Genomic DNA, 15,104 nt, shown 5'->3' with positions numbered 1-15,104 from the left:
ACATGTGCGAGGGATGTGGGACATACATTTGGGTGGCACTTCCTTGATGCCCCGGTGCTGATCCGCCGAACAGCGCTCTGCTTTGCCAATCGGCAGACACATGATCTGCGATTTTTTGAGGGATCAGGAAAATACAACATATTAAGAAGCCCCAATTCATTGTTCATTTTTGTGTCCGAATTCGGGAATCGGGAGTGCCAACATATTGGATTTGCACAATTCCCCAACAAATTAATTTGCAGAACGGGGTATTGGCCCAATTAATTGCAGAAGTAAGCAAACATACAGTATGTCGACATTCTAGTGACAATGTGAAAAATGTTGGCATTATAAACGTCAACATTTCTGAATGTCAACATATTGGTTGTTTACTTAAAGTACATGTCAACATTCTTGGCTGTTCACATTCAGAAACTGTGGACATTCTGAATGTTGACTTTCCATACCGCATGCCAGGCTCCTGCATGTGTTTATTAATATATCCTGGTGAACCTTAATTTTATATTGCCGTGATAAGCACCGATAAAAAATTATTATTATCGGTCGAATAATTAATAAATGTGTCCAAAACCCATATGCATCTTAATAGCTGTCCCAATAGGAAAGTAACCTAATTTTTTTTTATCACTCTAATTGAGGAATATACAGTATTCGGACTATTATGATGAGTAAACAGAGCACAGGGTAGTACAATAGCTGCTTATGTGGCAAGGGGGCATCTATACATGTTACAATAACAAAGAAAGTACCACAGTATTCAGATGGTACATGTGTGAATCGGGGAGGGCTGTAGATGCAACTATGTAGTCACATTCTCTGCATCAGCAGAGAGGCAAAAATAATTGTGGCTTTGGGCCTGATTCAGCAAGGAACGCAAATGTGCGCACGCACGCACTCGGACGCTGCGTATATATGCTAATCAGTGCACGGCAACCGCGGTACAAGATGCAGACACCCAGCAATACATAATGCCGCCCACGTCTCTTTACTCACAGCCTGAGTAGTCCGCAAGATAGAGGAAACATCGGTAACATCACGAACCATCGGACCCATATGCAGAATAGTGGTTGATCTGACCCTCCCACAGACTTTGCTACATCTCCTGCACACAGGGAGAGCTCAGGCTGCGTAGGGTCTAGCAATGGCTAATTTATACACACCTCTGCAATGGCGTTGAAACGCACTGGCACGCCTGCGTTCGCACAACCACACCCCGTCACCACCCACAAGCAGCACTTCTTGTCAATCACTGTTAGAGGGGTCTGCGTGCATGCTGCGTTTGCTCTGTGTACCCTTTCCTGATCGCACTGGTTGGTTCGCGCATGTGCAGTACAATGCATATGCATGCGCAGTGCAAAAACATCGGCCGAGTGCATGAGTGTGCACATTTGCCTTCCTTGCTGAATCAGGCCCTTTGTTAGTTACGATATGTTTATATGCACATGGTAAATTTATATGGTGTAATTAACGTTAAATCTGTTAGAATAAACAGTAGGTGGTGCACAGAACTAGCGTTTTCCCCTGGGTTTTATTACAGAGTCACATGAGTAGTTATACAGTATTACTAAGGAGAGCACCTGGGCCCCATAGTAGAGTTTTAGAGAGGCTTTGGCGATTCCTTCCTCACGAAGGCCTGCACTGCCTTTCAGAGCACACATAGGGGTCAGAGCATATGCAATGAAGCTATGTTTGGAGCTTACTGAGCCAGCCCCATGCATGTGGAAATGAGATCCCCATCTCTGCATGAGTGGAGTCGACTTTGCATGATTTGAACATTGTGGTTGTACAGAAGAGCAGAATAGGGACCTCAGGTGGATGACTTGGCATTCCTGTGCCCTCCTCAACTCAATGCCCCTCAGTAGCCACACCATCTGCAGTAGTAATAGTTCCGCCACTGTAGTGAGCTATGGTACCCCAAGTAGGCAATGCTTAGGCGTGACTGGGGTAAACCAACAGCTTTTGAGCAGGGCGGAAAACACAAGAGTTGGACCAGACTGTAGCAATACGACACAACAAGTTGGGTATGGCTGAACAAGGTGGGCATGGTTTTATACAGTCAAAATATGAAAAATTGGTGTACCAGAGAGTCATACTTAAATGCAACACAGTAGCATCTTACCAGTATTCTATACACTGTATGTCCCAGTGACCAATTTGTAATGAGAGGAGGATTCTACTGAAAGGTATTCAATACAGAAAATGGGAGATTATACTTGGGAAGGGGATTATTTATGTGATGCCCAATGCATAACAGTATTTAGCTTTTTAACAAGTTTAGCAAGCATCAGCCACCTACTCTGTTATCACCATCTCAGAACAGGGATAACAGAACGGAATAATTTTTAAAATACAGATCTTTAAATAAAGCATTTTTAATGCATAAATGTTTAAAAATAGTTTTATTTATTAAACTGTCATTTTTTTATTAACTATGCATAATCCTAAATTAGACCTTCAGTTCCACTGTGCATCAGCAAGCCACAGAAGCTGGCCCAGCAAGCGATGCGTTAGCTCTTACCTATCTTGGTCAATATTGCAGGTGATATTTCTGTTATATACAAACGTGATATACATTTTTTTAAATCATGACTCTGCAGAAATATGGTTTCACTTATTGTTTTTCTTTATAAAAGGTTTTGGAAGAAAAAACATGGGCAAATAATATAAAGGTGAGACTAGTGAAGAATTTCTTTGTAATAAGTTACAAAGTAATCCAAAGTAGATCATTTTGTAATGTGTGTAGCAGGTCTATCACATATGGATTACTCCAAGAAACTAAAAGTTAATTTGCAATAAAAAGTAATCCTACCTAGTCCTATATCAATTTTCGTCAGTCAGCTAATAATTTCGCAACAGAAGATCCAAAGGGACATAAAGACATAAGTAATACCTTTCAAGGCCTTTGCGGTTCCGTATTTAACTCAGTCTTATCCAGTGGTGTATGAAAAAATAAAACAGAAAGGTTGATTGTATGCCCCATTGGAAAGGCTGGAAGTAAACTTGGATCCAACAAACTTGTGAACAATAAATGCTACAAAAATTATACCTCCAATTTTCTATTTTTGATAATCAGAATATACAGTATCCGTCTTACCTGGGATCTCTGCGGGGAACACTGGCTGCTTTAGAGCACTCTCCTAGTAGTTAAACTGTAACAACTTCCTTGTCAAAGTTAGCAATCAGGAACTTCAGTTAAATATTTACCCTCATTGAATGATCTGACCCTGATAATCTTATGTGTGAACAGATTGGCATTTTGCTGAATGCTTCAAAGATCTCTTTTGTTTTGTGTGCTGTTTTATTCTTTGGCAGTTCATGTAAAGTTACTTGCTATGTTTTTATTCAGTTATTATCACACTTGTCTCCTTTTAACAGGTGTAAAGAGATATGGTTCTGTGTTTTATACCATTCAGATCCCCTGTCCCTGCATGTGCTATTTAATCAATTCGGCCGGTATAATCACATACTGCAATGCGATTTTGGGTGCTAATATCGTGCCCAGCTTGCATTGAGTATGTGATTATTGATAAATGGGCCCCTAAGCCATATTTCAACATTTAGGGCGGAATTAAATTGTTTTCGCGGCCTGGATCTCCTGTCTAAAGTGACGGGAGATCGTGGGCTGCTATTCAATTGTTCCAGCTTTTCATGCTGATCGTGCCCAAAGTGGTTGGGTTTAGCCACGTATATCGGCTAACCCCGACCAAAGTGCTGGGCACAATCGCAAAAAAGTCCATTTGGGCGCCCAAACAGGTCACTTTTCACTTTTCAGCTCGCACCCCCCTGGTACTGCGAGCTGAAATGGAGCGCTGGCAGCTGATCGCACCCGACAGGAGCAACAATAGCTCCGTCGGGCACGAAGGGGGCTGGAATAAAATGAATTCTGCCCTAATTGCCCAATACCCAGGGCTGAATTAATGGTTTATTGTGTGTGGTGTGGTGTGACCAGTGTTGTGTGGCTGTGGACAGTGCTATGGGGGCGAGTACAAACCATACACCATCAGCCCAATGTCTCCCTAAATACAAAAAAGTAGAACATTTCCATCACTTTGCAAGGAAATCAGAATTGAAATACTTATGAATTATGACCGGCTGTGTGGCCAGCTCGGAATCTGGTTATCATCAGGCTGTCATAATGATGGGCCTATTTTTATGTGGAGGACTAGAGGTGTAGCCCCATCCGTCCCATTGATAATCTGGTCCTGAATGCACCTGGGAAACTGGACAGTAGCATAAGCAAAGGCAGGCTGGGTCGGGAGAGAGTGGCAATTGAACACAGGAACATACCTGTATTGAACAGCTTTGGGTAGGTGTCCAGTGAGCCTGATAATGAGGCTGCTGAGAGGGAGATAGAGAGGGGTATCATGGCCTGTGTCTACCTGGGATCCCAGACTATTGCCTACAAAAATTTTTTCTTTTATCCATTGTCAGTTTACCAGCATTGCCGGTCGGTGCTGATATTTGCTGTCTTGGCACAATGCACATCGGTGCTGCTGTGATGGCTCCACCCTTTAGTTAGTGTGATGTCACACTGAAGCTAGCATCTTTGCTGACACCATCTCTTGAGCCACACTTGGGACTGTGTTCTGCATTTGCAGTGCAGAGGCAGCAGAGCACTACCAGCGCTACATCCTGCACACCCACCAATATTGTTTGAGCTGTGTTAATCACCACTTGTATTTGTACATGACCATGGGTGTAACTAACATAGGTACAAGGGGTGCAGCAGCTATGTGGCCCAGAACTGAGTGGGGGGGGTCCATCTTCCTTGTCAAAGTTTACATACGTTATATACATTTTTCACCATTGGGTGGTACATAGGGGCCCTTATAAACTTTTGCTATGGGGCCTTCAAATACCTAGTTACGCCCCTGTACATGATTAGGTATCCTGAGAAGCTGTTGCCCATTTCTCAAATTCGTACACTTTTTTACAGGCTAGAACCAAGATTCGTGACCACAAAATCTTCCACATGCTGACTACAGAGACATCACTCAGACTGATCATCCTATGACAGTACATCTAGATTGCAGCATCAAGACTCATTTTCTTCAATAATAATTTTTTCACTGCTGCACTATTCTGCCTGTCCTTCCACATATACAACTATGTCAGTCCATACATATACAAATATACTGTGTAAAATAAATTGCAAGATCTTTCTATTGACATATTAAGCAGTCAAAAAGAATTGCAAAATAAACTGTCCTCATTTGTATCCTATTATCAGGGCCATAACTAGGGTATATGTCACCCGATGCAAGGCAGCAATTTTGCGCCCCCTCCCTTCCCGTACCTGGATTTTGTCCTTGCTCCTCCATAAGGCAGTGCACTACTCAGACGTCCCTGGTATAGAGACTTACATTATTCAACACACCATAATGCCCATTACACATTATGCCACACAATGTAATGCCTATTACAAAGTGCTACTTACATATTTGCCCTTGACACCATTTTATGCCCTACAGTAAGGCTTCTAATTACTTTAAAATTACCTGCTCATTGTCAGGAGTTTATGCTCATTACCAGGGGGTTTCATGCTCGTTGCCAGGGGGTTTCATGCTCGTTGCCAGGGGGTTTCATGCTCGTTGCTATGGGGTTTATGCTCATTGCCACAGGGTTTCATGCTCATTGCCAGGGGGTTTCATGCTCGCTGCTGTGGGGTTTATGCTCATTGCCATGGGGTTAATGCTCGTTGCCATGGGGTTACATGCTCATTGCTAGGGGGTTACATGCTTGTTGCCAGGGGGTTACATGCTCGTTGCCAGGGGGTTTCATGCTCATCGCTATGGGGTTTATGCTCGTTGCCAGGGGGTTTCATGGAAGAAGATGCAGCTTTCAGCATCTTCTCCCGGCACTTGCGCTGGCCTTACTGGACACTAGAGGTCCAGTAAGGACCTCTAGCATCTGTCTCCTCCTTGGCTGCTGCCATTTTTGGATTGCCATTTTCTGAATCTGCAGCCCCCAAGCCACCGTGAGTCAGCCCTTTTTCACCCCCTGCATTCTGGCACCCGGTGCATGTGCACCTCTAGCCCCCCCCTAGTTGTGGCTCTGCTATTATTTCCTATGTAGTGTGATAGCCTGTTCCATCAAGCACATACAGGATTTCATTATATAAATTGGCACATTTGTAAGTAAAGGTTTCTGGAACACTTCTAATCTGGCTGTCGGTAGCATAGTGTGGCTGGATGTGGCTGTGAAGGGCACAATGTGGCTGAGGACAGGTATGATATAGCTGGGGAGGATATAATCTCTGTAATGTGTGGCGGACACAAGGATGCTCTTTTTTGTGTGTCGTTCACTTTGATTCTCTCCTGTTTGTATGTCACAAGGCTGCTGAATACTATGTAGATGGTATGGTAGATGTTTTTTTAAATTATAGCTCTATGACATACATTTTTTATATACAATATATGGGCTATATATAACCGCAGCCACATTAAACAAGTCACATCAGCAGTTTTCATCAAGGCCCATATTTCTGACGCATTAGTAAAACAGCCTGGGCCTCTTTCTTGTGTTTGCCCCACATGCCAAAAATTGGTAACCCTCCCCTGCTCAATAAGTACCAGGCCAAAGAGGACATCCCAGGGTAGGATGTGGTCAGATCACATTATACTCAATTCTAGCCAATGGATTAGCAGCTATGCAGGCCAGGTTATTACATTAGTAAAATATGTGGGATAACAGATCTAAACTATTAATATATTGTAATATGAAGTCAGGTTGATAAGAATATAATGGGGCTCATGTTGATTTGGATGGAATTTGCATCTACATCGCAAGTGAAATATGGGAATGTCCTTGAGAAAATAGTACATTTGGCTTAGCTTGCAGATCTGGCCGTGTAAGCAAGGTGCATTCAGTTTGGCAAGGGCCTAATTCAGAGGTGAAAGCTGCTGCGTTTGAAATTGCATCTGTTGCCAGTGTCCGGGCTGTTGTATGTAATGTGTTAGTATTTGCCTTCCCCTGATGTAGTAGCCTACGACTGAATGAGCCCACTTTCAGCGTCTCTGCACGCAGTACCAATGCGGGTTGTTCTTGACAAGGCACCATTGGCATAAAAGCACGTGCACCATCGACTCTTGCACTAGCGCTATGGCAGGTGCAGTTTCGTTTCCCCATCTCAACGTGGCCTCAGTGGCTTTGCTTCTGCATCTGAGAATGCAGCCATTTTCACTGACACACCCGTGACACTCTTATTTTGCATTCTCTGTAAAGGCCACCTCCCAGTCACCACCCAGGAATGCCCATCACTTTGCTGCCCCTTATCTGATACCGTCTGTTGTGATCATAACAGCATATTTGTGCATACAGTCTGTGTAACAGATGCATCGTAGGGGTTTTCATGACTTTTCGTGCATGCGCAGTGGCAAATAATACTCTACTACGTTTGATTTCTGTGTGTCTCTGAATCAAAAAAGTACATCAAGTCAGTCCATTTTTGAAACATAATATATAAATATGCAAACAGAAACACAATAATATTGCGGAAAAAGGGTAAAGGGAGAGGATATATAGGAAGGGATAGGGTCGGGCTGTCCATTGAAAGGTTGAACATCAATGTCACTATCAGTACTTTCCTTCGACAGCAGAAAACCTTCCATGGGCATCACTAGTGGGAACATGTGGCAGAGGTGGAATCAATCAGAGAAGGTGGAATCGCCTAAGGTGATATACCCTGTTGTGTCTTGGGGAGAGCTGTGCATACTTGGCTGGACTCCAGTAGTGTGAAACAACAAAGTGTCACCCAGTGGCGTAACTAGGGTGTTTGGAGCCGAGGGCAAATGTAAAAATGGAGACCCCCCCTACTATGTGCGCGCGCCTAAGGCGCGGTCGGTGAACAATGGGCGTGGTCACTTAAAAATGGGGCATGTCAACATGAGACACTCCTTTATCGTCACATTACTTTCCATATGCACCTTAATCACAGTAGTGCCCCTTATACAGTACCCCCAGTATGCAATGTCCCCAATTGTGGTCCCTCTTATGCAGGCCCATAGTAGTGCCCCTTATACAGTACCCCCAGTAGTGGTCCCCCTTAAGCAGCCCCCCATAAGTTCCCCTTATACAGTACCCCCAGTATGCAATGCCCCCAGTAGTGGTCCCCCTTATGCGGCCCCTCATTAGCTCCCCTTATTCAGTGCCCCCAGTAGTGGTCCCCCTTATGCAGGCCCCCAGTAGTGATCCCCCCTATTCAGTGCCCCCTATACAGGGCCCCCTGTAGTGGTCCTCCCTATTTAGTGCCCCCAGTAGTGGTCCCCTAGTAGTAAGCCCCTTAAATAGTGCCACCAGTAGTAGTCCCCCCAGTAGACGTTCCCCCTCCTGATGCAGTGCCCCCAGTAGTAGCTCCCCCCAGTAATAGTGTCCCCAGTAGTAGTAGTCCCCCACAGTAATGGTGTCCCCAGTAGTAGCAGTCCCCCCTAGTAATAGTGTCCCCAGTAGTAGCAGCCCCCCCCAGTAGTAGCCCCCCCAGTAATGGTGTTCCCAGAAGTAGCAGCCCCCCCAGTAATAGTGTCCCCAGCAGTAGCAGCCCCCCGTAATAGTGTCCCCAGTAGTAGCAGCCCCCCATAATAGTGTCCCCAGTAGTATCAGCCCCCCAGTAATAGTGTCCCCAGTAGCAGCCCCCCCCCAAGTGATAGTGCCGCCAGTAGTAGCAGCCCCCCCAAGTGATAGTGTCCCCAGTAGTAGTAGCCCCCCCCAGTAATGGTGTCCCCAGTAGCAGCAGCCCCCCCAAGTGATAGTGTCCCCAGTAGTAGTAGTAGCCCCCACCCCCATACCCCCCCCTGTAGTGCAGACACACAAGTTACAAAAACAAAATAAAAAAATTAAAAATACACTTACCTGAATCCACGCTCCTGCTCCGGATACCGCTCCCGCCGCCGCATGTCAGTCCTCCCGGGCTGGTACGCTCTGCATTATGGGAGAGACTTCATCACGGCATGACGTCTATCCCATTACCCACTGCAGGGGCCAGAAGGGAGCCAGCTCTTGCAGTGGGCGCGCAGCAGTCAATGAGAGTCAGACTCTCATTGGCTGCTGATTCAGACACATCTCCGCCAGCACTGGCGGAGGATGTGTGTGCAGCAGCAGCCATTGAGAGTCTGTCTGACTCTCACTGCCTGCTGAATAACACACACATCGCTGCCGTGCTGGCGGCGATGTGTGTGTTAGCACAGTCTGAGCCCGCCTGCCACCCTCCTCCTATCGCTATTGCGCAAGCGCTCAGGGGGAGGGAAGGGGCTCAGCTGTGCAGCACAGGACCGGCGCTGGAAGCCTAGCGCCGGTCCTGTGTAAATGTGTAGCGCTGACTGCACTCATGGCCTGATTCAGAGCCGGACGCTATTTGCGGACGGTCGTTCCAAACCAGGGTCCGGCTATTTAAATTGAGCGCTCGCTCTTTGCAGTTTGTTGACGCTTCTATGTCTGAGCAAGCGAACGAAAAATGTGCTCGCTATTTTGTAAAGACGCCCCTTTGCCGTTCGCATCACACGTCATCTCCGGTATTTATTAGATTAATCGGGTACATCGAAAGGCATCTGAACTGCTCGCAGTGCTTGTGGTAGGTTTTTCTTACCGCTATCACTGCGAACAGTTCAGGCTAAAAGACAACCAAGTGACGTGGTCAATGATGCTCCTTTACTAATTATGCACTCCCATTAAACGCCCTTTTTACCGTTAGGCACGCCTGCGTTCGGATCTCCACTCCCCCATTTTCAAGCACCTTCCCCTGTTACCACCCACAAATGGTACATTCTGTCAATCAAATTAGCAGCCCCTCGCTGTTTTGCGAGCGCACGATTTCTGACCGCAATGACTGGTTTGCGCATGCGACCCATACGCATGCGCAGTTGTGCGAACATCGCTCAGAGCGAACGAGCGGCCTCTTACGAGCGGCTCTGAATCAGGCCCTCACTGCGGTCGGCGCTACACTGGCTAACTAGGGCGGGCTGGTACCGTGGCCGGTGGTGCCCCCCGCGTCGCCGGTCCCACAGCGCCCAGGGCACATACCCAGCTCGCCCTGTCCTAGTTACGCCACTGGTCCAGAGTAGTGCTAGGTTCTTCTGCCGCTCCTCCAGACTACCAGAATTGCTCCAATTCTCTGGAATGGTGCCTGCATGTGAAATAAAAACATTCAGCTCTGGCAGGATGGCTTACTGCTGCTTCAAATGTCTTACTGTGATCACTGGTCCTGTATATGCTGGAATTATGGCACACAATACACTTTGTATGATGCATATTAAAGCTGGATAAATGCTAATTATGCCCTCTTCATTGACTGGCCACACTCACTCTACAAGAAAGCATTTGGAAACCCCCCTCTAGTAATTCTGTGTTTGCCACTGGTTCTTTACTCTCTATTGCTGAGCTTCCTCTCTGGAAGTCCGGATCTCAACGTGGCAAAATGTCATCTTCCACGGACATCTCGGCACAGATGTCTGTGAAAAATTATGTTTTGCCTTGTTCTTAAAACCGAAATTGGCGGGAAGATCCAAGCCAAAACCAAACCTCTCATCTCTACATTATGGTATAAATGAATGTAAAAAAGCATATGCAATATCCATAACGTTGACACATAATTATGGTAAAATGACATTGCGAAATCACACATTATAATGAAATACCTATTTCAATGCAAGTTAGCTAAATTACATCGTGATTTCTTATGCATTAATTATGAGTTGGTTCTGGCCTGGCTGACCTAAATTTGTCATGTTCTCGATAACCAATTATGTATCTTACCCACTTAACATTTAAATACCTTTAAAAACTAACAGCACAGTGAAGAAGTGTCTGATCTCTGTAAATCAATAAAAAAAAAATGTAGAACAAGTAAATTATGTAACCAATTTACCAGCCAACTCCAGAGATGGCACAATAACTTTTTATTTTATGTAACATGTTAGTAGAACACTTCACACAGAGACAAACTAAAATAGAGATGCTGAAATTGAGCTAAACAACGAATAGCGTTTGTGTCAGAATCTATTTCAGGTCAATGACCTTGAATATCATTTAAAACATATGTTAGCAGTTTATGTTTTTGTCAAGAAAGGTTATAGTAGCACCATTCTCAGGTGTGACTGTCTTAGTTTGGCTATATTGAGACATTTAGTTACTGTATGGCTAGTTTCACACACAATGGTTTTGTCTGTCTGGAAAAAAACAGACAAGTACCAAGCAATCAGCTCCTAACTGTCACTTTACAGGCTGTGTTTGAAGAATGGCAGTTAGGAGCTGATTGGTTGGTACTTTATCACTCTCCACTTTATCACTTTTCAAGGCTTAGTACATCTCCCCCTTATTGTTTTTTGCCCTTGCACTGTTGTTTGAATCTTTTTATATTGTGTTGTTTGTTTACACTATTGTAACTTTCTCTGTATGGCACTTTGGGCACTTAGTGGCACCATATAATTAAACGATGATAATAATATTAATACAAGAGAGGGTGATCCTAACTATTTTGCTCCAAACTTTAATTAGCTCTTTCTTCTTAATAAAAATATACCAAATACATATACATCTCTAATCAGTCTCCCCTACTGCTGTTCATTCCGCCTTACTGAAATACAGCATTTATAGAACACTGCATGCTGAGATTGTGGGACCAGACAAGGAAAAATGCGTCCTTGTCCCAAGAAAGAACCACCAGTCTCTAAATGACAGAGGATTAACATTGATTGCTGCATGCAAGGTGGCCACTTTTGATGGCTGTTTACAAAAGGCCATTTAAAAGTATGAGGATAAATGTATCAAACTTTCTGAAGAGTGGAAAAATAAAAATATACACATGGATAATTTGCCTATAGCAACCAATCCACTTCTAACTAGCATTTATCAAGTACATGCTATGAAATGATAGATTGAAGCTGATTGGTTGCTATTAGTGATGTGCGCTGGACCATTTTTGGTGGATTTGGATTTGAATTTGGCTCTGATTCATCGTCCGGATTTGGATTTGCCAAACCGCTGTGAATAGTTTTGGATTAGGATTTGGATTTTTTACAAAAATGTACAAAATAAGATATAATTTTGGCTCTTTTTTTGGATTTGGATATGCCAAACCTGCCGTGACTGGTTTTGGATTTGGATTTTTTATAAAAATTGGCAAAAAAAACTAAAATCACATAATTTGGGCTTTTTTTTGCTCCTAGAGTAGAGTATTATTAACCTAAATAACATTAATTTCAAGTCATTTACAGTCAATTTAGACCACCTCACAGCTCACAATATTGTTTTCACCATTATTGGCCAAAGGCTGCAGTGAGCTGGCTGGTCACTAAGCGACAGAACAGCGACACAGACACCGCAGTTTAAAGCACATCCATGAAACATTGCCATACAGCAGTGGCAGAAACTAAAAGTAGTGCAAGATTAAATTGTCCTTTGGCCCTCACACCCACCCAGTGGAGTGCGGCCAACAGAGTCACAGTACTTGTATACACAGTGGGCTACGGCCCAAGGAGTCACAGTGCTTGTATACACAGTGGGGTACGGCCAACAGAGTCACAGTGCTTGTATACACAGTGGGCTACGGCCCAAGGAGTCACAGTGCTTGTATACACAGTGGGGTACGGCCAACAGAGTCACAGTGTTTGTATACACAGTGGGGAAAGGCCCAAGGAGTCACAGTGCTTGTATACACAGTGGGGTATGGCCAATAGAGTCACAGTACTTATATACACAGTGGGGTACTGTCCAAGGAGTCAAAGTGCTTGTATACACAGTGGGGAATGGCCCAAGGAGTCACAGTGCTTGTATACACAGTGGGGAACGGCCCAAGGAATCACAGTGCTTGTATACACAGTGGGGAACGGCCAAAGGAGTCACAGTGCTTGTGTACACAGTGGGGTACAGCCAACAGAGGCACAGTACTTATATACACAGTGGGGTACTGCCCAAGGTGTCACAGTGCTTGTATACACAGTGGGCTACGGCCAAGTGAGTCACGGTGCTTGTATACACAGTGGGGTACGGTCAACAGAGTCACAGTAATTGTACACACAGTGGGCTATGGACCAAGGAGTCACAGTGCTTGTATACACAGTGGGGTACTGCCAACAGAGTCACAGTAATTGTATACACAGTGGGCTATGGACCAAGGAGTCACAGTGCTTGTATACACAGTGGGGTACAGCTACAAAAAAAAATATTTTTTTTTTTTACTTTTTATACTTTTTAAAAAAATATAATTTTACTGTTTTTTTACACTGGAGCAGCAGAATGGCATGAGTACAGTGCAGCATACATCAGAATGCCTTGTACACACAGCCACTTTAATCAGCAGAGTATTATTATTATAATTACTGTCCTTTATTTATATGGCGCCACAAGGGTTCCGCAGCCCCTTACAAAGTACATAAACAAATGAACACACAAGAAATAGTTATTAACAGCACAAACATTGCGGGACAAATACATGGTTATAAACATTGCTGCATAACACTTAAATAAGCAGCATGGTGTCAGCAACCAAGTGTTAGGTGCTGTTGTAAATTAAAGTATAAGTAAGGAAAAGAAGCACGTGAGGGAAGAGGGCCCTGCTTGTGAGAGCTTACATTCTGAAGGGGAGGGGCAGACAAACAGGGGTGACACAGATGAGCTTCAGTGTGCAGTGTGCCCCCTATACACAGTCATTTTACCAGCACGGCAGTGCCTCCCTACAATACACTTTTTACTCCAGAGTTTTGACTATAACAATGATTAGAATAATACAGAGAAGATAATTACAATGTTCATTTTTCCTTATAATTTTTAAAGTTTGGAGTATATCTAAGTATGACAGGAAAGGTTCTGCCTCACCTGCCCTCACATCACTGGTTCCTTGTCATTAACAAAACATACACACAATTACAAATATTGTACTATTGCATATATCTCTCTTTTTTTGCTATCTCTAAAGACACTGCTTAAACCTTCATAGTATTGGACCAGTCATAAATAGCTATTCTAGAAATGCCAAATCCCCGTCATTACAGATGGTGTCCGCTATAGCTGGTGCTCAGGGGCGTATTAAGAGAGGAGGGGGCCCGTGTGCATTTCCCGTTGGGGTCCCGTCCTCTCCCCAGCAAACTGACAGCAGCAGTAGACTCCAGGCACTAGTCTGTGCCCGGAGACTACTGTGCATGGCGGCCATTTTCCAGGTGTTTCGTGTAGCGCTCCTCCGGCCGATGTGGGACTTCGGAGAGGTAAGTATAAAAAAGTATGAGTGCAGGGTGTGCGTCCTTCTCTGCACCCAGGGGCCCGTGTGCGCCACACACCCTGCACCCATTTTAGATACGCCTCTGCTGGTGCTCTGTTACTGACAGCTTGATTCAGACTAAACATTGTCTATTTCTAATGTGGACCACATGGCACTTCTGTCTCCATCAGAACAGGACACCTGTACTAGGACATCATCTCGGTGATAGACAGGACAGGGCAATTACAGACACATTATAATAACTAATAGTGGAGAATTAGATTCAATTGCAGCTGGCTAGCCAGTTACTTCACTTAGATCCAGCTTACATTGGCTCTTTAATTGCTTTCAATAGGGAAGATATATTGGTGACAGAACAGCAGAAAAACAACAATATAAAACATATACAAATCTTACCCTACATAAAATATTTAATATAAATAAATGGCTAACATGCTTAAACAGTGTTCATCTATGTATTCCTGTGTAGTGCAAGTAAAATAAAAACATATTTATTACAATAGGCTACCAAATATAGGTTAATCATCGCCACAAAATTGACTACAAAAAAAATCAAACAATTAAAAAAAATCAATATAAATGTGTTTTTGTAAAAAAAAAATAAAAAAAAAGTTATTCTAGATGAACCTTACACCAATGAACATAAAACTGGGACTGTTGATTGAGGTAGATAATAGCTCAGGTTATTATATCATTTGATGTTATCCAAATTTTAAGTACCAATATTAATAGGGTGTTTTGTTACAATGTGTCAGTAACCATGAAATGATAACAGAAAGTGGCCTATTCGGTAGTACCATACCTCTCTCGGAAGGGGTTAAGAACATGTTCTTCAACTAACCAAACACTGCTGTAAAACTGTGTCTGAGTTTAAGGTTTCCATCCATCTTTTCCCTGA

General features: G+C 43.9%; 1 protein-coding gene across 4 annotated transcripts in view; it reads right to left on the bottom strand.

Moving 5' to 3' along the window:
• Positions 1–15,104, bottom strand: part of KCNJ16 (potassium inwardly rectifying channel subfamily J member 16) — a 272,982-nt gene that overhangs the window by 94,739 nt on the left and 163,139 nt on the right. The window contains exon 4 of one of the 4 annotated variants that reach the window (XM_088473011.1): positions 15,009–15,100. The gene's annotated coding sequence lies outside the window, so the exon portion shown is untranslated. Of the gene's footprint in view, positions 1–2,890; positions 2,916–3,094; positions 3,143–15,008; positions 15,101–15,104 lie in introns of those variants that run through there. The other 3 variants (XM_088473019.1, XM_088472989.1, XM_088473034.1) reach the window with 3 other exon arrangements.

This window comes from Taudactylus pleione, unplaced genomic scaffold, assembly GCF_031769625.1.
Source record: "Taudactylus pleione unplaced genomic scaffold, aTauple2 ptg000016l, whole genome shotgun sequence".
Lineage (NCBI taxonomy): Eukaryota > Metazoa > Chordata > Amphibia > Anura > Myobatrachidae > Taudactylus > Taudactylus pleione.
The sequence above is the reverse complement of the archived record's forward strand: the minus strand, read 5'-3'. Positions and strand labels throughout refer to the sequence as shown.